The 26,173-nt window shown below is 48.7% G+C and overlaps 1 protein-coding gene and 1 long non-coding RNA gene across 2 annotated transcripts in view; both read left to right on the top strand.

Moving 5' to 3' along the window:
- LOC143424577 (peptidoglycan-recognition protein SC2) overlaps positions 1–26,173 on the top strand; it is a 209,317-nt gene that overhangs the window by 148,179 nt on the left and 34,965 nt on the right. The gene's annotated exons all lie outside the window — the stretch shown is intronic.
- LOC143432903 (uncharacterized) lies at positions 5,278–24,757 on the top strand. The gene is made up of 3 exons (XR_013103079.1): positions 5,278–5,384; positions 24,398–24,545; positions 24,630–24,757. It is a non-coding gene; the product is annotated as an uncharacterized LOC143432903 (long non-coding RNA).

Here is a 26,173-nt window from a genome sequence, read left to right on the forward strand (position 1 = left end):
AACGACTATATCGCGATAATAAAAATACCGACTCCAGAAGCGTCGGAGATGGGACGAAAAATATCGAAGAAAATTCCTGCTGCCCGAGACGTCGAGAAACTATGTGACAGGGACACGCGGAAAGGTGTCCGGTGTTGTGAGAAATAAGGGCTAAATATTTTCTTCGGAATAGAATCGACGACAAGCGACACAATAACCTGGACAATGAGAAACTTTTAACGCGGTCGTACGACAAGCACGTCGTACAGGCATAATCCGCGGGGTTTCCTCGGCCTATCTTCTCTCGATCTTGATCCAGGATCTCCGGGTTCCAGATCGCTCCAGATAGACCCAACCTCTTCACCAGCTGCTCTCTGCCCGAAGTCGAAGGCTCTGTGCACCTCACGACCAAGGGAAGAGAGAAGATCGCGAAACTACCTTCAGATGCGACGATAACGTTCAACTTTAAAAGTCAAACTCGTTTACCTTAAGCTCGCTCTGAGCTGGCCTCTTAATTATCCGGGGTAAGATTTCGATCGACCACGTCCGATCAATTTCTGCGATAGCCGAGTTACATTAATTTCCTATTTTTGTGTTTATCCTTCCATGACATTAATACATCGTGTCTCCGGTAGCGAGGACCGTGGCGGGAACACCGTGGATCCTGCGATCATCGAGTCGTCCTTCCACCCTTCCTCCTTTTTTCTTCGTTGCCCCTAACAAGGGGGGAAGAACACGGGGACCGAGGCTCTGCTCGCGTGTACAGCGGGCGCATTACGCGAGATTTAAGGTCGCCCTTTAGCCATCGACAGCGTCCAAGGGCCCCCAGGAACAATGGCTGACCATTTTAAGAGAGAGCTCCTCTCCTGGCGCAGCATTTTATTCCAGGAGCGTAACGAGCGTTACACGAGGGCTCCTGGAACCGTCTCGAGTTCCTGAAACGCTGGGGATTCCGATCCACGGAATAAAAGCGATAGAAAGAGGGGGGGGGGGGGTGGGGGAGGCGAAACTCGGAGCCGTCTGCGTCTTGGAATTCGGATCCGACCCACACCGGTGTTTCGCGCGCTGCCGTGAATTATACGCGATACGGGGATGGAACAAAGGGTCGGGGCGATATGCAAACAAACGTTTCAATTATTCAACCGGGCGAAGCCTGGCCGTTTATTCGATTCCTTAAAATTGCACCCGATTACGGCCAGGCAATGTGTCCCCGCGCCGAATCCGGTCGATTTAAAAAAAAAAAAAAAAGAGTAGGACACGGCGCTCCGCTCGAATACTTGCATAATTGCGAGAGAGCCCCGACGAGCGCGCTGTCCGATAGGAATTTTCGGTGCTTTCTAACCCCTTCTGCGCGGAATGTTTGATGTCGGCGCCGATACTCGTCGCTGAAGCTTCTCCTCTCCGCTCGACGCTTCGAATCGCGTATTCACGAGTCGTTGCGCAGTGGAAAGCTGACAATCGTAAACCGAGGGGAAAGTCTAAAAGTCCCCGGAGAAGCGCAAGCTATCGGAATCCTCGAGCTAGCGGTTTCTACGCTCGCGATCAGATAGAGAGTAAGACGTTCAAAAAGCAGCCAGGATTATCCATCGCAATCAGCCTCGCCCATCTCCTCTCGGTAAGTGGACGAACAGATCGGGGATCTGCTCTTTCTCTGACGTAAGCATCGCGAAAAATCGGATACCCCGGTTCGTGCTAGATGAAGATACGGACGAGAACTTTTCAGAAGGACCATCGGTAACAGAAACGACGAATACCTTGCACGTGCAGATAATCGCGTATCGATTGCCATCCGGGTGAAACATCGCGCTCCCGCTGACGGCTTAATCGGTCGAGAAACGATGGAGGCTCGCGAACGAGAACGGTCCGGGAGGGGCAAAAAAAAAAAAAAAAAAAAGGAGAAGGCGAAACCAGGGAGAAAAGTTGCCGGAGCATTAAGGTTACCACGGCGTCGTGGCGTTGGTCGTCTTGCGATTTTTCACGGTTCCGCTCGGCACGGTGTCTCGCCAATATCGATCACTTTCACTGAAGCGCGTGTGACGCGGCGTATTGTCGCGGCTATTAATTTCGCCAGCCGCTTAATAAAATTCACGGGGCCGCGCATCGTGAAACCTGATCGCGTTACGAACTTTCGTCCAATTTTTATTAACGACGAAAAAACCGTGAAACGGTTTATCGCCGAGCAAGAAGTTATCGCGGTTAATGGACTTGTGAAAGAGTTGGCAATCGTTCGGACGAGAGACGGGATGCTGAATATCGATTAATTTTTAGCCAAGTGTTCGGCACGAGAAGCCGATCGCCGCATTATGGATTCAACTGCCTTCTATGCGGCATTAATTCGAAAGAGTTACGTAAAAACGCGATACACCTGTACGAATGGACGAAATTGATAGTCGTAGACCGAGGATCCTTTCGATCGGACAGCTTGCCGACGCCTCGAGGCACGTTGGATCTGGTTCGCTCGATCCACGATCGTTTAGACATCATTAGGAGCAAATCCAGGCGGATCACTGATATCCCGTGGAATACTGATTAAGGTGCGCTCGACTTCGAGCAGGTTTCTCGCGTTTCCGCCGTTTCGGCTGTTCTCGACCACCTTGCGGCCTCGTTTTCAACACCTTCGAAGCGGGATGTATGACATTAGCGATCAGGATTACGCGAGCGGAATAACGGGCTTCGCTGCCGGTCACCTTGATGGCTGGTAATTTATGCTAATGGCCGAGCAGAAAATTTTAGGGCCCCTACGAATTTGGCACCGGCTCGACCGCCTCTTCGATGATGATTGTTAGATCTGGTTTCGATCCGTCGAATATTATAGCAGAACGCTTTGTCGAGGATCGACAGGCGTTCGAAGATTGTGAAATCGCAAATTCGCGAAGGAAAACGCTCGCTTAACTCGTAGAAAATTTCGGAAAACTGTGCTCCTAAAGATGAAAGAGATTTCACCTGAACAACGACAAATCAAACACCAATTGCGTCACGGTAATTACACCCATCGGCAGCAACCTCGTACCGTAGCCGGAAACGATATTACGAACGAGGGTAATTGATTCCGCTAGAAAGTAGGGAAGCCTAGGAGGGAGGATCGAGAGTCGAGTTTACCTGCAGCGAGGTATGGTAAACGGTCGAAAGTTACAGAGGGCCGCCCCCCAGAAAAAAAAAAAAGAAAAAAGAAGGAGAAAGAGGGTCAGTGTATGAAATTCATAATGGACGTCGGCCCTTTTCAAAGCTTCGGTCCCAGCGTGATCTTTCCTCTCCCTTCTTCCTTCTACCCCCGGCAGATCCTCGTAGGTTATACACATCATCGAACGGACACGGAATCTATCACGCGAATAACCGAGGAAACCGTGCCGGACGACAGCGCAGAAGTGGGGAGCGCGGCCGGGCCATTAAGCAAATTCGAAATTACGCTTGCAAATTTCGAAATGCAAATCGCTGGCGGGGGACGCCGAGCGTCTACGCTTTTTGCGACTATAAATTTTCGCTTTAATTGGATCGGATTATTGTAATTCCGGCGGTGGCTTATTTATGAGGCCGTTTCGGGCTTTAAACTTGTTCCAACGGCAGCATCGGCTCTTTATTCCCGTTCGCTTCCTCTCTCCCTCTTGCTCTCCTCGCGGCCGTCTCAAAACTAAAAGGCCGAATCGGTTATTAAATTATGGTTAAAGCTCTCTCGCTCTCGTTTTTGTCGGCAGGTGAGCGAGATGCTTCTTCTTTTCGCCTCTTTATGCGTACCACGGACGGGAGCTTTGTTAAAGGCCAATTTATGGAAGACAACGCGCACAGTGGTCCGCGATGGGGTGGGTGCGTAGGGGTCGGCGGATTAAAACGGCGTTCCGATGCTGTCGTGATTCAGAATCCCAGCCGATGCCCGACTTTCGCTCTTGACATGTCCATCTTCCGGCGAACGGGGCACCCCACGTAGTTTTCAGCGGATTTATTATGTATACCTTCGAGTGGCCTGACTTTAAGTAGTCGGAGCCAACCGCTGGACAGCGCGTTTCACACCTTCGTAAAACGTGAACGTTCCAGCTGTTTATGAATAAACGATTCGAACGAAGGCTGAAAGTAAACGAATACAACGCTAGTCGTATTCGCTGTTCGAGTTGGAAGTTCGATTCGAGTTCCTATTCCCACCTCTTCGTTTCCTCTCAAAAACTTTTACTGCTCGGGGGTAAAAACCTAACAAAACGTAACATTGTCCTCAGCCACTATTCTGCATGACTAAACACCCGAACAAAGTAACGGGAACCCTTTTACAAGCCATCAATCAATGAAGTAAGAGAAAAGGTTGATCGTTGAACGGTCTCGTGTTATCCGAGCGTATTTTCCCCTCCCTCTCGGCGTTGTCCAACTATCTGGGTGTCTTCCCATGGTGACTTGCACTAATAAACCCCGCGCATCCGTTAAGGGCGAGCGTGGAGAACGCGGCGCGCTTTAATGGCGCCATTTCGCCCGTTTAGACACAATAAACGTCAGCAGAGATCGGGTTGCGCCCTTCTTATCGAATTTTCATTCGTTCTTTTTTTTTTCGCGAGTCATCGCGATCCGATGGCACGGCGTGGCATCTGGCACGTAGGCACGGAATCTCGTGGAAGCCCCCCTTTTACGACGGGCTGATATTCAAATGCGCGAAAATTATAATGGCACCGTGATATTCGAGTTCCGTTGAATCGTTCTGACGACGCTTCCGTGGAAAAAGGGTTGCTTCGATGAAATATTAAAATTCATGAACACCAGCCAAAGGTCTAATCGAAACGCACCGTCTGCCGACGCTGCTAATGAACCTTTCGCGGATGAATAAAGTCGAGTTTTTTCTATGGAGGAAACGATCATGCAGATGTTTGAAATCGAGCGTGAATCAGATTTTACGCATCATCGTGACGTAATTTTTTATCGCGCGTAAATTGCGGCTCGATTCGTTTGGTAGGCGTCGCAGGCTAAGTATTTGCGCAACTAGAACGCGACAGGGCACGACAATTAGATCGAATCGTTTTAAACTACATGGATAGACATCGCGAAGTGGGTTAGAAATGGCAGAGAAACAAGTCGTGGGAATGTATGCGTTTCGCAACTCAGCGGCGGCGGCTTCAACTGTCACCACGGAGTGAAACCATTAACGATTGTTAATATTCTAGTAGTGGAAGTCAGTCGTGACCTTTTCGAGAAAAAGTTTTACGACGAGGTTCAAGATTATGCGAGTCAACTGGACTCGTGCCAACTCGGAAACAGAATGCACGAGGACGGGGAGGACGGGGGGGAAATAGTTACATAAGAAAGACCCCGTTGACTGCATTTTGTTACGTCTACTGCATAGTGGAGCCTATTCTGTTGGTGTTTTACACGGGTCGGTGCATCGATTAACCTGCATTACGAAGGATTCGTCGCTAGTCATGCAGCCTGCATCGGTAAGTCACGAGAATGCAACGTGTATAGCGGCGATATGAAGAAAACGAGAACCGTCGAATCCACAGGGTGTCCTGCGAGTACCATGCCCGGGATTGTTACTCGAATCTATCCCGCGAAACGTTCCAGCGAAACTAGTTTTTTCCTCGAAGCGATTGCTGTATTTTACGAGCGATGTTTCGAGCTCTTCGTTCCAAGAAAATATAAAAAGTCTAATTCACGCCTAAACCACCTGTCACGTCTCCAACCATTGAACTTTTTTACGACACGCAATAACTAATGACCGTACGACCTGTAACTTTGAAAAATACAGCCATTAAACGTTTCGAACCGTCTTACACACCGGCTTAAGAGCAATACGTTCCGTCTGCGTAAGCCACGGGATAATCGTTCGCGCTTCCACGTGCCACTCAACCATCGAGCCGCCTTCTTTGGCCTCCGAGGTGCCTTCTGTTCGTTTTAAACAAGTAGAGAAACAACTGGCGAACGCGTACGAGCACAGGCTCCTTTGAAGCGCGTGCCAAAGTACTTCGGCGCATAGACAATTTCAAAGCCAGCCGCGCTGGCAGCTCGTTGCTTAGGCTTGATCGAAGACACGCGTGTTCACCTGTTATGAGTCAGCTGAACCTGAACACCTTGGGTCCAAGTACATCGAAACGTTTCCTATAAAGCTTCTACGTAATCACGCTCATGGTCTGGCCAACAACCTCGTCGATATATCGACGCTCGATCGTGACATCGACCGCTGATCGTTCGAACGATCGTTATTAACTCTAACACGGTACACAATGCGGTCTTTGTACGAGTCGAATTTAATCACTCGCTCTCGAGCCGCACGATGCTCTTTGTTCGGCCAATCAGTCTGCTCGCCCGTTATTTTTATCAAAAACTTTATACGCTGCGTAGCCATTGCTGCACAGTTCTCTCTTCGAATATGCAGAATAATCTGTACCTCGATTATGAAGAATTGTACAGTTTTATATAGTCACGATGACTAGTATATATTCATACGAAAGGAATCCGACGTTTTAATTGCTGATTTTCTTCCTCTAAAAGAAACCAATTCCGTATTCATGGAATTCGATCTTCGATGGTAGTTGCAATGTGAAAAATCTACAATTCAATTGCAAAAACGGAATGCGCGAGATTGTCTTGGGAAAATAGAGCCAATCCTTTCGAGTTATCAACGTAACCATCTGAAAGAACACTATCGCATCCGGTACACCCTAAAACAAAAAGCAACGCGCCGTCTTTGGCATCGATACACCATCCCTTAGAGGCGTTCATACCTATCAGATCCTAGATTCACGAGCCGGCATACGGCACGAGATGTAATATATGGCCCGGCCCAGTTTCTCGACATCGAGACTTCTTTCCTGGTCCCCCCTGCGCGGCCGTGAGGCAAAATGGCCGCGTTTGGACACCGCGAATCCGACAAAGGGGCGGCCGAAAAGGTTGAAAGCTTAATTTATATGCGATTTCGCGGTCGTCCGCATTCTCACAAGGGCCCAAGGAAAAGGCCTCCCTCTCCGTTACAGGGAACTGATTCCGATGCAGCTATTTCGTTCGCTGCTCTAGCCTCCGCGTAACTCTCTCTCTCTCTCTCTCTTTCTCACTCCCACCTTTTCTCTCCTTCTCGAGTCTTCCTTTTTTACAGATCCGTGCCAGTATACGCCTGCGATGCTAATAGACCTCGATTTCTCGATTATTTTGCTAGATCGCGGGACGAGAGACGGTGCAGGGGCGAAGGGATGGCGAACGATAGAGAGATAGAACGGTTGAAAGCCACCCGGGTCGAGGGCGAAATACCGGGAAGGCAGATGTCGGAACTCTATATGTCTCCTAGCCCGGAATTTACATCCGACGGACCTTCCACTTTGCTCTAGGACCTTACGATCGATACGCGGTTTATTTAGCCAGGTTTACGGGCTATCCGGTAAGTGCGCGCCGTTTCCCTCTGTCTCTTTCTTACCCAGGGATAATGAGCTTTCGATATACCGCGGGTAGGAGTAAGTGGAGTGTCGAAGGAAACGACGAACGTTCCGCGGAGTTTATCGAACTGCGGTCCCTGTACGATAGCATCCGCTTCGCGATAAATTCTCGCTCGATTGAGTTGAGTAGGCAGCGTTTATACGGTGGACGCGTGTCGTCGTTACCTGTGGATTCGCCTCTCAGAAGTGGCGGACCTCGGACTGTCTTTCGCGATAAGTTCTGTTCTCTGAAATTGTCATAGTCCGCTGGTACAATTTTACGACCGTCGGAACGGGGGCCACTGTCTTTGATCTCACAGCGACGAGCATATATTTCACGGGCGTGGATTAAGTCGGTTAAATGAATCGTTAAATCGGCTCAATATTGTGACGCGTCATAATGGAGGCGAATTTACATAAGAGTTCGTTAGGTGGCACAAAAGGTGAAACCGTCTAATGGCCGAATATTGTTATTCAAATTCGGATAGAACGACAACCCGGCTCGATAATCAGACGATGATATATCGTATATTAATGACCAGCCGAATATTATATGCAGATGGGATTATAGATTAGACGGAGCGTTAAATGCCTACCTGCCTGGTGAAATTAATAAGAAAGTTAGTATCTTTGCTTGGGAAATAACCGATCGGCTGTATCAGCCTGTTACGCGCGGAAACCGTCGATCGTTCTGGGCTGATAAATAATTTCAAATCATTGAGATTTCGATTAACTTCTCCTCGAGCTTCACTTTCGAGACGATACGTCTTTGTAGATTATCCCTGACGCCGTTTATGTTACTTGAGAACGAGCTTGCGTCGGTTGAAACGAGAAGAGCTGTTTCTTGTTCGAATTTATTATGTATTGTAAAATTCCATGGCCTATGTGAAAATATTGTTATCCGTAAAATAAAAGGTGTGCACTTTTACGTCTCCATGCCGAGGAAACGAAATCCGTCGATGTTAAAATCGACCACGCGAAACATCGCGTTCACCCGTGCGTCGTCGGGAACACGATGTAAAATTCATACACGACCATGATGCAAACACGGTGTGCCACCATAAAATCGCGTTACACAGCGTTGCATATTTACCAGACCAGAACAAAATCTGGCTGTATAAATCTCAACGGCGTTTTTTTTACGAGGGCTGTGCCGCGCACCTAAGCGATTCGGGCTGAAAAACGAAAGGGTGACACCATAAAGATCCCCTGTGTCACGGCACACGTGTCAACTACGCCATGATGCCAGCTTTTTTCGCCCGTCATACGCTGCGGCCTCACCTGCCCCTCGTACTTTTTCCCATGTCGTCGTTCAATTCTTTTAATTAGTCAAACAGTACTTCCTCTTCGTTTTTTACGTCGCCTTCACCCTTCTCCGCTCCTTTTTCTCTTGCACGTTTCGCATAGCTTAAGGTATCGGTCGTATATGCCACCGACAACGCCCACCGAGAGATGTTTCACGCGCGTGCATCCGAGAGCGGGTTTTTTGCTTTACGGCGGTGAACGGTTGATCGATTTCACGTAGCCCGTATAAACTTTTTTCACGACCGGGATCCTGCATTCATTTGCATCACGATTCGGTTTATAGTTTGTACTTTATTTGCACGAGCGCGCGGTGAGAAGAACGCGGTCCGTTTACGGGTCGGCGAAAGGCAATCTGGTCGACAAGCATGCCTGACGGTCGGCATGGTTACAGGAGCTCTGAATCGCTCTCCTTACATTCTCGTGCCATTAACCCTTCGTTCTCTCTTCCCTTGGAATTTTCTTCCATTTAAATATTGCACGGATTAGAGCCAATCGGGTGAATATTTGGAAAGAAATTTCACTCGATGTTTTTACGTATCAGTCGTGTGTAAATTTCAATTCAGGGAATAGTATGGAACGCTTTAATATTGCAATTAGATACGACTGTAATTTATATTAACAGCCATCAGAATAGACACTCAACTTGTACTATTTTAAGAACCGGCAACGACGCAACTTCCTCCTTGAGGTCTCGTGGAAAATTAATCGGGGGGCCATTTTCTGGTCGACCTCCCTAAAGGGATATATACTTATAGAAATTATCGAGCAAGCGTGCGTCCATTCCCAGACCGATTTCATCCTTCCACGGATCTCCGCCACGAGCTTCACGATAATTCTAGCCTGCCGGGACAAAGTGGACCGCAAAAATGGACGCCCATTAATGCCGCTAATGACCGCGTCCCCTCGTCCGTGATTTTCATAATATCACGCAAAGTTTGTATTCTATAAATGCCGCTTCCCAGAATCCAACTTTGGATCCTTGAATCGTCCACGATCACCGGGCTCCGTCGTCCCTCAAAGTTTCACCTCGATCCGTTCGCTCGTATACGACGCGACCTCTTTACCCCAGAAAGGTTGCGAGGCGATCGCAAATCCGCAACTTTACTCCTGCCAAATCCAGAAGTGTCTCGACTCGTTCGAATTTCACCGCCGCGAAGACGGTCGTCCTTCGAGAAGTCGAAATCGAAATGGGTCGTGTGCTCCATTTACCGGCAAATTGAACGGTCCGAGAGTAGGCGTCGCCTCGCGAATCCACGCGTTTAAACGGAAACACACGTGCACACGAGCCGGGGTGGGCGTTGATTTACGTGTCTCTAATTGTTATACTTCGAACGGAACCGTCAATTAAGCGGGTATAGCTCATTCACGTGTCCTTTCTGGCCTATCATTGTCTTGCCTCTCCTTAGAGAGAGGAGATCTTATGATAGGTCCTGGCGGAACGCTACCACTTGTTCGGACGCAACGAGGCCCGCGCATACACCTGGCTGGGACCCAGGACGCGGTGTCTCTCCTAGGAGAGCCTGTCTAATGGGAGGTGCACAAACTACGTAATCGCTCGAGATTACAGGCCCGGGAGACCTCCTCCGTGGATGCAGCGTGTTCCACGACGGTAGTTAAGCTGCCTTTTCCTTCGTCGTTGCACCGTAATTACCGCAAGGTGCAAACTCGGAAAATTTTTCTCCGACGCACGATCGTTCCGTGTAATGCCAGGCTACGCGGTCGCGGCGTTGTTTAATGGGACGTTGGGACGACCAGACAGCCTCTCCGGGGGGATACGCGTTTAGATCTGACGTGGGATTGACTGGTTAAGGCGACGTGACAGCCTGATAAACAATGGGAGGACTGCGGAGGTTGGAGATTGACTTTTGATGGGAGATGTCGGATTGTTGATTCTCCTCGGTTTCCAAGTGAATTGGAAAGTTTTCGGATGAGAGAACGTCGTGAGTGTCGCTTAGGGCGTAGAAAATTCGATGTTGCAACGGAAATGGAAATTAGTATCAACCTCTAAAAAAATTAATAATTCTGATTATTCGTTGCAGTTATCTCGCCTCTCAAAGATTAATTTGCCGAGAAGAAAAGGATTGTTACCTCCACGATTTTCGTTAAGGTGTCGAATGTTTACGTTGTAGGTGTTTACCAAAATATTTTAAGCGATTCGGATCTTTGTACTGTCGAAAACGTTGACCGGCATATTGATCGAGCGGGTGAGCAGAAACGGACGGTCCGTTTACCCGTTTCAATATGTAAGCTGACGCCTGCGTTTCCTCGCATTTTATACTTTTCAGACGCGTAGACGAGACGTCCTTACGTATCTGCTGATTAGCTTAAAAATGAGACTTTTGGCGCCTCGGCAACTGCGTTCCGAGCGGACGTTTGTAATCGACTATAGACGGCCAAGTCTTCCAGAGGGTAACAAGGGGGTTGTTTGGGTTCCCTAATGGGATTCAAGTCTCGTGCTAGCGCAACGGAACATTCATATGCAGTCATTCACGAGCAAAACACAATAGCTCTATGGGCTTTCTATAGATCACGAAGAATATTAATCGACCGATCGAGGAAACCAAGTTTCTTTGTCGATAAACCACGGAACTACCAAAATTGGAATCAACAAAGCTTGAAGAAAAAGTGAGAAATCTATCCGCTAATCGCTCAATTACTATCCCCTGGGACCAGTTTCCTTGGCATATAATTTCATATAATCATTTTCAATATCTAAACACACTCGCCGATCCGTACTAGAAGCAGAAAACCGGGAAGTCGTGCCCCTATCATGGAAATATAAATTTACGGTATACATTAATTCACGATATCCGTCTAAGATTCCTCTAAATGCTAATGCTTAATCAATTTAATAAAACCTGAAATTATACGAGATCCCTTTTCAATTTGGACAAAAGCTCCCCGCAGCAGCCATATCTAATCCTTCCTCAAACTAAGAGGATCAAATTCCAGGACGATTGGCCGCGGAATCACAGGGGTTTCCTTCCTAACCACGCGATTAGAGCAATTTAAAATTAGTCACCGGCCGCGATTACGTGTTTAAACGCGGGTAATTACGGTTCGATTGGCTGGAAAGGAATTTTCAGGGCGTGTGGGATACGCGTGGAAAGAGGTTTTATCGGCGGAGAGAATTTCGGAACAGACAGCTGCCACTTACGGTGGCGTCACGACTTTCGGCCCTTCGGGACCGTTCTAGGGACTTCTTTTTCCACCCTGTAATTTCCGCCTTCCCTGAAACGGGATATTTTCTAAAATTGCACATTCTGGATCACCACCCTGCAGGCGTCGCGCCGCGTGGATCGCTTTCGATCGGTATATGGCTTTTTAAACCGTTAAATTAACGAACCCGCCGCGATCCCTTTCCCTTTCCTCTCTCCCGGCTTTGTGTTTCCACGGAAACGCGGAACATTTGCGACTGCCCTTTTATCTGTCGCCGTGTTACCTATTCACAAGTATTCCGTGCTGTGACGAACGAAGCTTAATTTCGTTCGAGAGCCAACCGGATAAGGAGAAGGAAATTGGAGACTTATAGAGTGACTTGCACGGGATACAATTAAAAGTTTCAATCTGAGCGAGGCCATCGTGCATTAAATACGCTTCCGATGAATCATATTTAACTCGCGGATCCTTTTTACGGAAAGTTCCTTAGGAAGATCTCTTGAAAGACTTCCTCGAGGCTTTGAAAGAAGAAGCCTTTCGCCAAGTAGAAGTCAACGTTCGAAATGGAAGATAAGTATCGTGAAAGTAAAAGATTTAAAAAGCGATTAGTCGGTTGAAGGCACCGTCGTATCGGTGAATCTCTCCGGCAACCGAAAGTCACGCTGAATATCGAAAACGTCGAAAACGGAAATGCAATGATCCTTTTTAAACGATCACGGTGCATGCGTCAACCGTGGAACGATACCAACGCCACGAGGATCAAGAGGGATTTATATTTTTTACGGAAGAAGATGAATCATCTCTCGTAAGCCGATGTCGAACAACGGTTTTGCAAGATAAAGCTGCTTTCGATGCGTTCACCCAAGTCGATTACACAGCCAGGTCGAAGCGTAAAACGATGTACAAAATCCAGACGTGACTAATGTTAACGCATTTCGTGCAGGAAATGGCCCCGCATGAAACGACCAGGCGTTTTCGTCCTCCTCCGCCCATCGTCCTACGTTCGAGGCTCGACGATGCTCCGAAAAAGGGAGCGAAGCACCAAAATACGATCAGCCAGCATACTTTACCAGTCTGCCAACTCCTTTCTTTAAGAGGAACAACGTGTCAACATTCGAAGACTCGAGAATGTGTCTATCCTTTCTCGACGCGATAAAGTTTCCGATTCTTTGGTGGCATACAACTTTATATTAGAACAGGTATAATTGCAGCAAATTATTCACACTTTGCTCCTCTCCTCGAGTGGTCACGGGCCAATGCACTGCTGGTGCCAGGTCGCGTTAACGCAACGCGTCCGAAACAATTCGACCTGCTCAGGGTCTCCTGTTTCCATTGTTCGACCTTACGTTCCTGGACAAGACTCCTGGAAGGCGAGGAGCCACCCGGTAGTGGTGCCTCGTTACAATCCCATCGGAAAATATTGGATTACAAGCTTTGACGTTCACCGACCGATCGGTTCGACGTTGCCTCGCAGGCTTTCCTAGGCAGAAACTGCCTGGACCGCTGCGTGACCAATTCCTCAAACTCGACGCGTCGCATTATAAAACACCGTTAAGTATCGATAAGAGTCCACGGAATAATTGAAGAAGAATTCCAAAAATATCGTTCGCCGTGGCCAACATAATATTCCACATAAAACGAGGCGTCAGACGTAACGTACACCCGGGGCAACGAAGATTTACCGCCTCGACGGAGATGATTTACGCCGCGGAATAAAAAAGCTTTACGGTTTCTGGCGCCTAGCATCGAGTTCCGGGTCCTCGCGAGCACGATAATTTCGATTGAAGTCACGGGGGCGAGGTTTCCTGTTTCCGTGATTCACGGCCCTGACGCGTGACGGGTGCTTCCTGGCGCCCACGACACGACGTTATCCCACGCCAGCCCGTCCAGGATGTCCAGGAGCCAGCCAGATTATCGTGGCGACGCGTGTCCCGGCGTCGACGATCGTTTTCGACCGATTCGTATGCGACCGGGCCCGGCCACGCCGATTCATTAATAAATGGTTTATTGCGCGGCAACTTGTACTTTCCTGCCGGGAACATCGATACGGGGAAGATTCGACGCTTCAGGAAGTCGTGTTTTACAGGGGTCGTAGCTCGGACTACCGCTTGCGACACGGCCGGACTAAGGATGAAGATATCGTAGTTGGTAATTGGAAGTCTATAGTCGTGCGTTCTTAGGATTTCGGTGGGGGCTTGAGCGAAGCTTTCAGGCTGGACGATGATTTAAAAGCAGCGGCGTATCGTGTAGCGCTTAGCGCAGGACGATTTTCAGTTGGGCATTATCAATCTTTTATAATGGTTTCGTTGGGTAACGGTCAGACACAATAGAATCTCGATAATCGGAACGAGGAGTAACGGAAGAAGAGTCGTGTCCAATTAATGATTTTGCCCACTATTTTCTAGGTTCCATCAACCGATTCTCATTAATCTGAAACGTCGCTCCGTCCACCAAGGGCCCGGTTATAAATATTCTTTTTTTACAACTTCCGATCGGTCTTCCTATAAATTTCCGTGCAACGGCCTCCTTGAAACCTATCCCGCCGCCATCTCAGCCGCTCTCGGAGCGGTCCGGGGCTCTATATCGACCAGCCATTTACCCGGTGTAAACGTCTCGGGATGGCGGAGCGGATCGTGAAACGGAGCGAGGGAGGAAAGGTGCGAGAGAGGCGGCCAGGCTCGTCGGGAAGGCGCGTAAAAGGGTCGGGGGCGCAGGGGAGCGCCCGCGGGTGCGGGTGTCATTGTTGATATACAACGCGGTAAGTACGCGATAAGTAGACCCCATAAATTCAGCCAATCAGACGAGCCGCCTCGCGCCGTGCCCTGACCACCACGTTTCCCCACACTCCGTTTCAGCCGCTACACCCTGGCACACACACGTGGCAGCCGCGTTACTTACACCGCAGCCAGAAAGTTTTAGAACGCTCGCTTTTTCGGAACTACGAGCGTCTACCTTTTACTGGTAACAATTTATTTTTATATTCAAGGATACAGACTGATATCATCGATTTTTTATTAAAAGAGTTGAGTACAGAGAACTGCAAGGGATGCTATGATTATGTTCAGCATGAGGATATTTTATAGTTTCAATCGAGTTTCGATACAAAATGAATGTTTTTCTTATTTCTTGCGACGGTCTACCGTTTAGGGGTTGCAACGCTTCCAAACTTTCTGCGGATAGCGTATGCACAGACAACCGCGTACAGGTCGGTTCACATTACGCGTGTGCACTACACCACGCGAGCAGACCACGACTCCCACGCGAGACCAGTTTGCTCTGAGGATTGTTTATCTCGTTCGCGAATCGATGCTGTACACGGGGTCTCCATCTTGGTAGGTTCTGCGCGAGAAGCAACAAGCTGAGTGGTAGCTGCTACTCTGCCAGTCTTTTTAAGCAGTCGCTTGTTCTGTCTCGCGTATTAGCCTGTGCTTAAGTCTACCCTTAACCTTCCTACGACCACGACAAAAATCTATATTTAATTGCACGGAGGAATTAAATAATCCAGTTTCCCCTTCGCAATTACCCTCTACTCCGATGAATCATTAAATGAAACGCGTCGCTTGGACGCAGAAGAAATTCTCTCACACTCACCCTTATCCTCGACGCGGCACTTCGCGCAGCCCTTTATCCCATGATTAAAGCAACGGAGGGCAGAGGCGAAGCTCGAGAGGATTCGATGCCCCGTGCTCGCGGCCGCGATAATTCAACACCGTTAATCCGGCCGGCGTATTAGTAACCCTTAACTCACGTGACCCCGCGCCGTAATATCTCTCCTCATTAATTGCAATTAAGTAAATCCCCGTTGGCCTGGCCAGGTTGATCCATTACACAGCGCGCATCATCGCGCTGCGCCGCGCGGCCCTTTCGATCGTGCCGCGCGGCAGGAGGGTGCATTGCACTCGCCGCGCTCGTCCGCCGCGCATTCATCGCCGGCCGTGCGTTAATTACGCGGCCGAAGAGGAACGTTCGCCGCGAATCGCTTCGGATAAGGCCAGCCGAATCCGTGACGCGGTCACGTTTTCGGGGTACGCGCCCCGTGGGTTCACACCTGTTGAAACAACGGCTTTCATCCACCGCGATAAACTTTCCAAATAAGCTCGCCTCCGGATAGGCGGCCATAATTTTTTGTCGGTGCATTCGTTTCGAGCGGTGGGGCAGTAATCTTTGCGATAAATATGGACGATCGTAGGAAATTTGATTTAGATATTCCGCGATTTGCACGGTAAACTACGGTTAATGGAGCTTATCGAATTTTCTCGGGGGATTCGTTCTGTTCGGGGTTGGATCGTTTTACCGATCAAGTTTCCGGTGACTCGCGCGCGGGGGACGAGAACAATCGCGATTTTTCATTCTTCGTTTACTTATCGTGCGCTCGAAGGCAACAGCTTTGTATAAGTTATTGTTAGAAGGGAGGAGCGTTGATCGAGTGCATTTTAACTGGTTGTAAATGGCCCCTTTTTCAACGTCAGCTCGAGAGAATGCAGATAGACGGGAAATCACGCAGCTCCCAGCGAGCAATTAACAAACTCGAACGAGAAATTTCTGTGTCCTCCAGCGGGTCCAATTAATCAGCCTGTTAAATCGACGTATATTGAAATAATCAATCTCGTTCGCCGTCCGCGTCCACTGAGAACGTTTCAACCCGCGGACAACGAGTCCTCCGCATCGATTACGTTCCCCGAGTGTTCCTTTCTTTCTTTCTTTCTTTCTTTTTATCTTAATGCTCGCCGGCAAACACATTTCCAGCAAATCTAGAAAAGCTAACAGGTTCTGCGTTCCACGGATGGTATTTTCGATAGAGCTTAAGTCTAATCGCGGCGGATAATCCGGATAGAAAGTATCGTGAACGGCGCAACTGTTCTCCTACTTGTTGCAGGAACCGCGTCCAGGAAATAGAATGCACGAACACCTGGCGGTGTGCAAACATTCGGAAAATAGCAAATGCAAATCCGCCGATAGATAATTGCGTGTAGGAACGTTCGAGGCGTGCGCTTGGCTCGTTCGCTGTTGCACTCTCGTTTGCTTTCCCTATTCCTGGCCTCTAATCCTGCGAGGCAGTGTGTGCACACTGCACCGTTGTAAAGTGGTCGGGTACAAAGAAAACCCTTAAACACGTCCGTGTGATCGAAACACGAAAGAAACGGTTTCGCGTTGAACACTTGCTTAAACGGTATTCGATATTCAACGGGCACGTATCTATTATTCCTCGCCAACGTTACCAGTAAAATGTCGTAAGGGTTGAAATTTTCCTTAAACGCGAGATTCGTCGAGCTAATGGTCCGAAATTCCAAGGCAGAGCCAAAGAAATCAGCCCATCGCTTAATGGGTTAATCTCTCAGACATCCACCCCTTGTAATGGATTACGCCGTACGATTATCGGGCTGTCGTTGAGCGTATCGGGTGTCCCGATGGCCTTACCTGTCACCCCCGTGCATAGAAGTTGCGTGCAACACGCAGTAATCTACGGGCCATTAGCCACGATCCCCTATAAGAGGCACACGCGATACACGCTCGGAATATCGAGTGTCCACAGCCAGGGAGGAAGCGGAGAAGGAGCCAAAGGAATCGGGACACACGAGACACTTCCTCGTGCGAGCGGCGAGTCGCATCCTTTCATCACCCTTTTTTCGCGTGCTCCTTTCCTTCGGTTCTTTTTTCTCTCTTTTCCCGACCGAAAAATCCACCGCGAGCGAGAGACGCCCTTTCTCCGGCCGGCAGCCAGAGCGAGGGGAAGGAACGACAAGCGGAGACGAGCTGCATGTGGCAGCTGTGACGGCCCTCGTCACGTGGCGCACGTGCAAGTGCAACGAGAGCTAAAAACGAGGGGAAAAAAAAGGAGAAGAAAAAAGAGAGAAGAGGGAATCTCGGGTCTCGAAATGAGAGAACGGCCAGCCAGCTGGGGGCTAGCTCGAATATTCTTTACGAGGTACAAGATGCACGCCGATTTGCGTAATCGATAACTGTTCTCTTGGGGTGTTGGAATTTATAGCGGAAAAAGTTCGCGATACGACTTCGAAATTCGAAATGTTTCTCAAATATGAGAATCGAAGATCCATGCGGTGCGATCCTTTTAATGGAATCTCTATCGACTCCCGATCGATAGTTCGCGCGGTTCACTCCCACCCGGCAGTTTTTGCCCCTTGCGATCCCCTCCGGCCGAAATATATAAATTAACGCACTTATGAAGCACCCCGGGGCCGTTCGCCGTTATCCTGCGGTACACCTGCGTTCAGGGCGCTGAGCGCTGACAATTACCCGGCGATCGATGTATGGCCCCAAGGGGGGTGAAGCAAGGCACCGAAAACAGCCACGAAAACGAGGAACAGCCGTGCTATTGTCGGCTGGAACGCGAGGGGGAGGCCACGGCGCCGGTATATATGGCAAATTGCAGGTAATTGCCGGCCATTTGTTTGCAAGAGCGCGTAGTCTTCTCTCGTACGGCCTCTCCAACCTTCCTCCAACCCCCTTTTTGCATCCACTCTCTCCCTTACTCCTTTTTCTTCCGATAGCCTGTTTCCTTCCTGCCCTTCGAACGCCTACGAAATTGCAGCCGCGTCGCTGCGCCACGCTCGGCAGAGGTCCGAGCGGTTTTCGTACGGTTTTCTGAGGATGAGCATCCGACGATTTGCTCGCGATTAGCCTTCTGGATTATCCGTGGAGCGTCTTCTTGCGCTCGCTCCGCGCGGGATATACCGACGCTCGTTTCTGCTCGCTGGTAATAGGTCGCTGAAGCTTGTAACTCCTTTTTATGCAAGCAAATTGCCGGACGGCCACGGGAACGGGCCGAGTCGAACGCGGGGCGAAAGCGCCGCGCCGGTTTTTGCACTTCCGTTGGCAAAAAGTATCGTATGCCGATGGTACTTGCGACGAGGCTCGTGGATCGAGAAGAACAGCTGTGGCTCGATGGAAATTTGCGGCGAGAGTGGTACGTGTCCCGAACCGTTATCGATAAAGTACGGATCTTAATGTCTCGTACATTCCGGAGGTACAGACTGTTAGCAGTAATTTGCCCTTTTCTTGTTCCTGATTTCCGTTTTGATTGGAAATGGGAATTAATGGGAATCGTTAACGAAACGTACGGAGAGAGAGACTGTTCGTACCGGTAATCTTTTAAGAAGGCATCTTAAAATGTCGCTTTTATTTCAAGAAATTCAATGACGCAACGTGGAACTCGTTTATCGTGGCCAGACACGTCTTTGCACTCGGCTGGATCGGTGACTTGAGGAATCACTTAAGAGAGATCCTTTCGAGGCGTACGCTTTGCATATTACATTGTAATATCTCTTCCGGCGATGTGCAAGGAGAACGCGAATGGTCACGGCCGAGGAAAAAGTACGGCGTAGATCGAATTTCTGCCGGGAGATCGTCGCCCCGGCAATATTTTAACCCTTATCCGTTGACAAAGCGACAGGAGCGAATCGGCCGTGACTTTATTATCGTCGCGTGGGTGTGCCTGGTCATCCTGAGGACTATTCGCGAGCGCGCGCGCGCGCCCGCTGCGACAAATGCACCGTGTCTTGTACGGCTTCTAGAGGATTCGATTCCAATAGCTGTAACTACGCCCGAATCGGCTGATCTTGATCCAATAATCGTTTCGAGGGAATCAGACACGCGGACGTCACGCCCGTTCTGCCCACTTTCGAGCGGTCTCGTCCGGCCGCATAAATTCGCGCCGAGCAGATTTCTGAATAATTTCGAGCCGCCCGTTGAATCTATCGAATATAAAAAGAAACGTATCTTATCGCACGCGCAATAATTATATCGGTTCCGTCGTCGTTATCCGCTGTCGGATAATATTATTCAACACCCGTATACCAAACAGCTCCCTGGGCGAATCCGAAGTCGCGCGAAGAACAAGAATTCCTGCAACCGCGACATAAAATAATGACTATACTACTCCCGATTCTTTAGCAGATCTCCGCGAAAGGAGTCCGCGAACAATACGACTCCACGGGGTGCGTATATCTGCCGGAGTTGTTGCCAAAAACAAGAAGCAAGGAAGAAGTAACCGAGGGTAGACGGGGCATGACGAGTAAGACCCGCGAAACAAAGTACCAAAATTATCGTCGCGTTTTCCCTTTCGTAAATTCGCGGCAGCGTCGAATTCGTGGCCGCGTGGCACCGGGGACGATTTACAAAGGTGGACGCGTGTCTTTTCGTGCGGACGGGACCGAGCGGGGACTCGGTCGCGGCGTATTGGGCGGACTGGAACGGCGATGCCCACGCAACGGGCATCCATCAAGGGCCGAAAACGGCGAAGGACTTTGTCGAGTAATGGCGAACCGTAGAAAAAGTTTGGAACGACGCGGCTTGAGGGGAGGGGGTTGGGGGGGTTGAAACACGCGTGGACCGCGTGCATAGAAACGAGACGGAAGAGCGGAGCGGAGCGAAAGCACGGGTCGAGCGAGCGAGAGGATGCAACGGGGCCCTGGGACCATTCTTAAGGGCCTCATAAAACCGGCAAAGTGCCACGCCGCCACCCACGTGCCTTCTCGAGAAGCGAGAAAATACGTCCGCGCTGCAGCGAGACGAGGCAGCTGGTGTATCGGCCGTGTTGGTCTATTTGACTTTTTTCATTTCGACGATATACCCGGCCACGGACGTATACCGGGCTCTGTCAGAGCCGAAAGAAAGATTGCACCGCAGGATGTACGACGGTGGGGGCTTTCGACAGGGTAACGAGCGCTTTTCGAAGCGAGAACAGCGAAATTAGCGGATATCGCTGGGCTCCGAGACTCGCGGGTGTTTGGTTGAGTGATTGAATACGGTTGATGCCGGGGAAGACTGAAAGTATAATGCTTATACCTCGAGTCTGCTTCAAGAAGCAGTTAGCGAATCGCGGAAGCCTTCGTACCTCTGGAATTGTTAATTTTGCATTGGACGGAGTGAGGTATTGGAGTTGCGCGCATAAAACACTTTGTATGTCCGTGAGTTCGTATCGTTTTAAATGTTTCTATATCGCTCTTGAATCAGTCGGAAATATCGTGTGCTACGATTGTGGATAGAATCGATGACTATTGAAAACAACTTGGAGGCTTTCCACCTCGCGGAGGAACGACGGCCCTGTTACTTCAACCTCGAGAAACCTATTGTTTGCTACGTTCTATTTGTCACTTGAAACGGACCGTTTGAGCAAAGCGACCGTCTACCTCTTTCATACAAGTGACCCTTGAGAAGTCCGCAAGGCAGCAGTAGCGGGGCGCGTCAAATCTTCAGAAAATAGTGAATGAATTGCCACTACAAAGTCACTCGGCGAAACTCTCCCGGTTTTGCTCGCTTCCTCGTTCAAAGTGTCCCTCGCGGCGGTCCATTGACGACGATTCCCAAGATCTTGAATGAATTTTGCGTTTCCTTCTCGACTCAAGCTGCAATGCTTTTTTGTCCGGTTCAAACGTTGGGTGGACAGTGACGAAACGCTGAATCGATCGTGCACGGCCAGATACTAGACACGTGTCTTAGTAATTTTATAGTTTGAATAATTTTCAGTCACTTGTATCAATGGTGGAACCAAGTAGAGGACATAGAAATAATAGGATTTGCGATGATTTTCTACTATCGAATTATAAATTCTACAACGTGAAAGAAATCGACAAGTGAATTTCTTGGATAATTCTGGAACGTGAAGTGTTAAATATTTAAAAATTTGGAAGCTGACTACTGCTACAAAACTTAGGAATAGTTAAAGATCGCGGTATCTGGCACCGATATCACTTTCTCAATGGTCACCAAAGTATAATATAAGTAGAGGATCGGCAGAAGTGCCTTTAGAAGAGGAAAACTCGACTTCCCAATGGCATTTTCAATGGATGTCAATGAAAACAGCAATAACCTTCGCCCATCTCCCGAAAAGCCGCAAAATGTGAGGGGGGCCAATTCTCGGGGCACTAGGTCCGACAATTACTTAACCGATAAAAGAACGATGGGAGTCGATTCAACCAAAAATCGTCGTACAATGTGTCTGTCGCAGGCGAGAGTTCTGCTGACTGCAACGTGAACGAAACAAAATGGCTAGCTGCAGATGGACCATCTGTCAAAGATGAACTTTCAGCATCAATGAACTCCAAAACCGGGGGCAAGTCTTAACCTGAATGACTTTTCATTGAAAACTCTTCGCCTATTCTGTTGAGAACGACTCTCAACCATTTCGAAATCGTGACATTAATTGAAAATTCAAGTTCCTGAAGAAAATTTGTAACACGCGAAACTTTCGGTAATCCTTTCAACGGTATCAAATATTGAGTAATTTTGGAGGCATCATTATCAAGTCCTTGGAGAGTACTCGTATTTGAAATAATTTCTTTTTTCGGAAAATTAGATAGATTTCACTGCTGTTGTTTGGAAGTGGCAAATGGAGAACCACTGGTTCTAAGAGACGCAAGGGGGAAATCGAGAAGCATAATGTCTTTTGTAGCGGCGAGCAATTTGAAAGTGCGACAATGGGAGGAACCGGAACGCCTTCTCGACTTCGCTGAAATTCGAGTGCACTCAACTTTGAGTTTCGTGACAATACAAAGGCTATATGACCCTGCTAAAATCGTCGTTTACTATATATATATATATATACGTCCCATACAATACATCGAATCTCCAACGAGCCAACGTTTTCACGTACAACGTTACTATGTAGTATGTGAAAACCATAAGATAAACCACTATCAATTTTTATTTCAATCATAAAAAATCTTCGATCGTAAAGTAATGAGCGATACATTTTCCCTTCTAACCGCGCTCCTGCGAACACTTTCCAAGAACAGCCTCGAAGGCGTTCGAGAAAGAAAGAAATCCGATGGCGGAAACAATGGCTCGATTTCTGCGAGCGGCGAGAAAGCAGAGCGAATAAAAAATTCTATTCTCTCGTACGGTCCACTCCCCTAAGCGGAGATGTTTGGCATATTTGTCACATTCGAGTAATTCCACTATGGTGTGCACCTGCCGCGGCACGAACCGGCAAACAGGGCACCGCGGACGATTCATGGTGAACGTAGAGAATAGTAGGTAGCCCTGGGCACGCATGTGTTCTTATTTGTTTGTTTCGGCCCCGTATCTTCGGGGCTAATCGCTCGGAGACCAAAAACTCGCCGAATCTCGCTGGAATTTTTGAGGCAGAAGTGGATCCTGATAAAAATCGTCCCGACGTGTCTGACCGGGCCTCTCTCTCGTCGCTTTTGCCCACGTGGAGGAACGAAACTGATGAAACCGCTCGTCGAGAGACGAATGCTTGCGATGCAATCGTCCGTGAAAAATATTCGAGGAATATATAAGATAAATGGCCTGGTATCGTGGCTTTTTAATCATTCGTATGACTTGCTCAATGAAAACGATTAGAATGTCTGTTTTCAACAACTATCTGTTGTCAAAGTCATTCGAATTTGTAGATTTTTTAGAATTTATTTGATAGGAATGATATCAGAAGAAACTAGCGAAATTGATCAATATATAGTCAGCCATAAAAACTAAATTTTTGTATACTGTAAAAGAAAACGCTAATAATTGAACCAACCTAAAATTCCTACCACTAATACCCTGCTCTAATCCAAAAAAAGCAGCACTCAACAAAACCATCTCAATCCCGCGGTATTCATCACAATTTACCCTTCAACGCGTCCCGACAAAAAGCCTCGCGCTGATTTCTTTCTCACACGAGCGTGCGGCACCAGTTATCCACCCTTCAACGGCAGGAATCCGCGGCCTCCCCATTTAAGGACGTCGATTAGTCTCATTATCCTAATCGTTGGTGACGCGCGGGCGCGGTCACGTAAAATAATTGCTGGCTGGCGAACGCGCGGAATCCTCCCCGGGCGGCGTGTCAACCCCGATTATCCGTCGCGCTCGCGGTTTTATCGCGGCGAACGTGGGGTTCCTCTAGAGCGGCGAGCGCGAGTCACCCGGTATTATGGGGCCTAAATCCTTAGCAACGAGCGGAGCAAATTATTCGGAATTCCCCGACAGGAGATGCCCGGCAAGATATACGCTCGTGGCCGACTCGCACGGCTTCGTCTTCCTCCCTCCTCTCCAGGCTCGATAAATGCATTTGCGGTCGCATTGTGCGATAACATACTGCGCACTCGCCATGCGGCAGCTTTGGCGAAACGAGCCCGTGATTCAACCAACGGAGGGGAAAGTGAAAGCTTTCGACGACGACCTCAAGCGTGGTTTCATTCATTAAAAAGTTGTTCAACTGAAAATTATTAGCAGCAGCTTCGTCGAGTATGGAGGCAAGGAGATGGCAATTTTTAGTAAGAATCTTAGAAACAGCAGACGAATCTTGTGTAAAATTGCACAGTCCTGTCTATAGATTACAAATTCTCTTCGAGTCCTTTTCTAACGCGAAACCAATCAACGTTTCATCCCCTTCCACCTGTTCGTCTAATTTAACACGTCGCGCTCTATCCCATCTCTCGTCTGCCCAATCAGTTCGCCAACCAAAGGATTTCATCCTTTCTAAATCAAAAACGCACCGTTCACCTTCCACGGGGGTTCTCCGTATCTCAGGAGAGGCTGAGAGGGAGCGCGTTTCGATCCTCACGGCCTACCCCTGGTAGGTCCTTAATGACTTGTACAAATGAAGTTTCGGTAAAAAGGAAGGCGAACAGTTGTGGCGCCCACGGTGCAAACGGCAGCCACTTATCACGGCCATGATGGAGCCTCGAGAGAAAGAGGGGAACTCAAGAATGGGAAGAACGGGACTGAAATTCAACATCGTTTCCATCTACGAGACTCCATTTCACGGTATAACGCAACGTGCATCCTCGCCCAAGGTAAAAGCCCCCCAACTGGCTAATGAGATATCGTTTCGTTTATTTTCCCACTTAGACCGAGCAACGGCGGAACCTGTCGGTATTGATACGGAAAGGATTCGAGGAGCCGCGTGATGAAGACCTTAACGCCAAAGAGGAGCTGCTTTCTTCGAAGTCGATCAGCTGTTTCGAAAGGGACACTCGAAGCGATGCATTCTGAAAACCGCCAAGTGTGTGACGGTGCAGTTACGATTGTTACTTGATTGCAGTTTTAATCTCCTTCTCTCGAGGACTGTGCTTGGCCAAAAAACGGAATCAAGAAAAGGAGTACTACGAGCAGATGGATAGATACGAACGAAGATGATAGACTTTCGTCGAAAACCATAAGAATCGATGGAGGCTGACATGTGTCTACAACCGCGGAACATCTTCATAAACTTCGATCTCTTGTTCGACCGGTTTTGTCGAAAAAGTCACGGTCTTCCAGCTCGCGTTAATCCAATACTAGTTTTTACGACGGCCAGCTACCAGCGACGCGGACGATCGCTCATTGTAAATCGATAGGCTGCTCGTCGACGAAACCGCGGCGCCGGTGCAAAAACTGAGTCCTGGCTCCTTTCGTCGAGGAACCAGACCGCCGAACGAAGAAATATTTCCCAGGCTCCTCTAATATAGCTGAATCCGCCGGGACAACATCATTCGTGCAGCTGCACCGTATCTTGGAATCGGAATCGAGGACAAATTTCGCCTCGTACGTGAGCAGCGATGGGATTGAGCGCGATTTCGCGATGGAACGTGTCATACGGTTCGTTTATACGGTTTTTACGTACAAGACGTGTCCGAAGAAAGTGAAACGGCTCTCCCTCTGTCTTTCGTTTGCCGTTTCTGTTAAAAGAGAAACGACGTTCCGTCGTAACGGCCCCTTCGCGTCAAGGTAAACGACGATATAATGTGGCTCGGATTGGAAGGAAGGGGGACGCCGATCCAGAACCGCAAGCGAGCAATTCGTATACAAATGCGATACTTAAGTGGCGACACTTCATAACAAGGCGATTCGAAAACTGGTCCGGAAACGAGCTCCCCTATCTCATTTCGCCCCAAGTGGCGCACAGACTGACAACTAGGGGGGACGCGTAGCGTTTTTTTTTTTATTCTCTCTTTTCCTTCATTGTGCTACCACCAGCGGCAAGTGTAACGGATTCGATGGACGCCCGAGGGGTTGAACTATTATCCGGTGAATTGTACTCCGGTTGTTCGTCTGTCAACGGGGAGTAAATGAACGATCGCGAGATGGAGTTCATCTTTTGATATCGATGCCCTCGCGTACTGAAAACGCGTGCCCCGTTCCAAATCGCTTAATTTACGTGCCGAAGTAACCGAGCAAACTCCTCCGATTCCACGGCACTCCGGGCGAAAATAAAGAAACAGCTTGAATATTAAAATATTAAAATAAAACGACGAGGTTCTGTTACCAGGCGGTCGTATATTTCGCGCAACACGTTCCGCCGTGAAGTCGGAATTGTCACGTGCTCTGTGCAAGAAGATTACCCCACTCGAAGAACGAGTTTCGTCCAGGTAATTTCACGTGTGATAAATGATACGTGTATTCAAATAATTTCA

Source organism: Xylocopa sonorina, chromosome 1, assembly GCF_050948175.1.
Source record: "Xylocopa sonorina isolate GNS202 chromosome 1, iyXylSono1_principal, whole genome shotgun sequence".
In the NCBI taxonomy this organism is placed as follows: domain Eukaryota; kingdom Metazoa; phylum Arthropoda; class Insecta; order Hymenoptera; family Apidae; genus Xylocopa; species Xylocopa sonorina.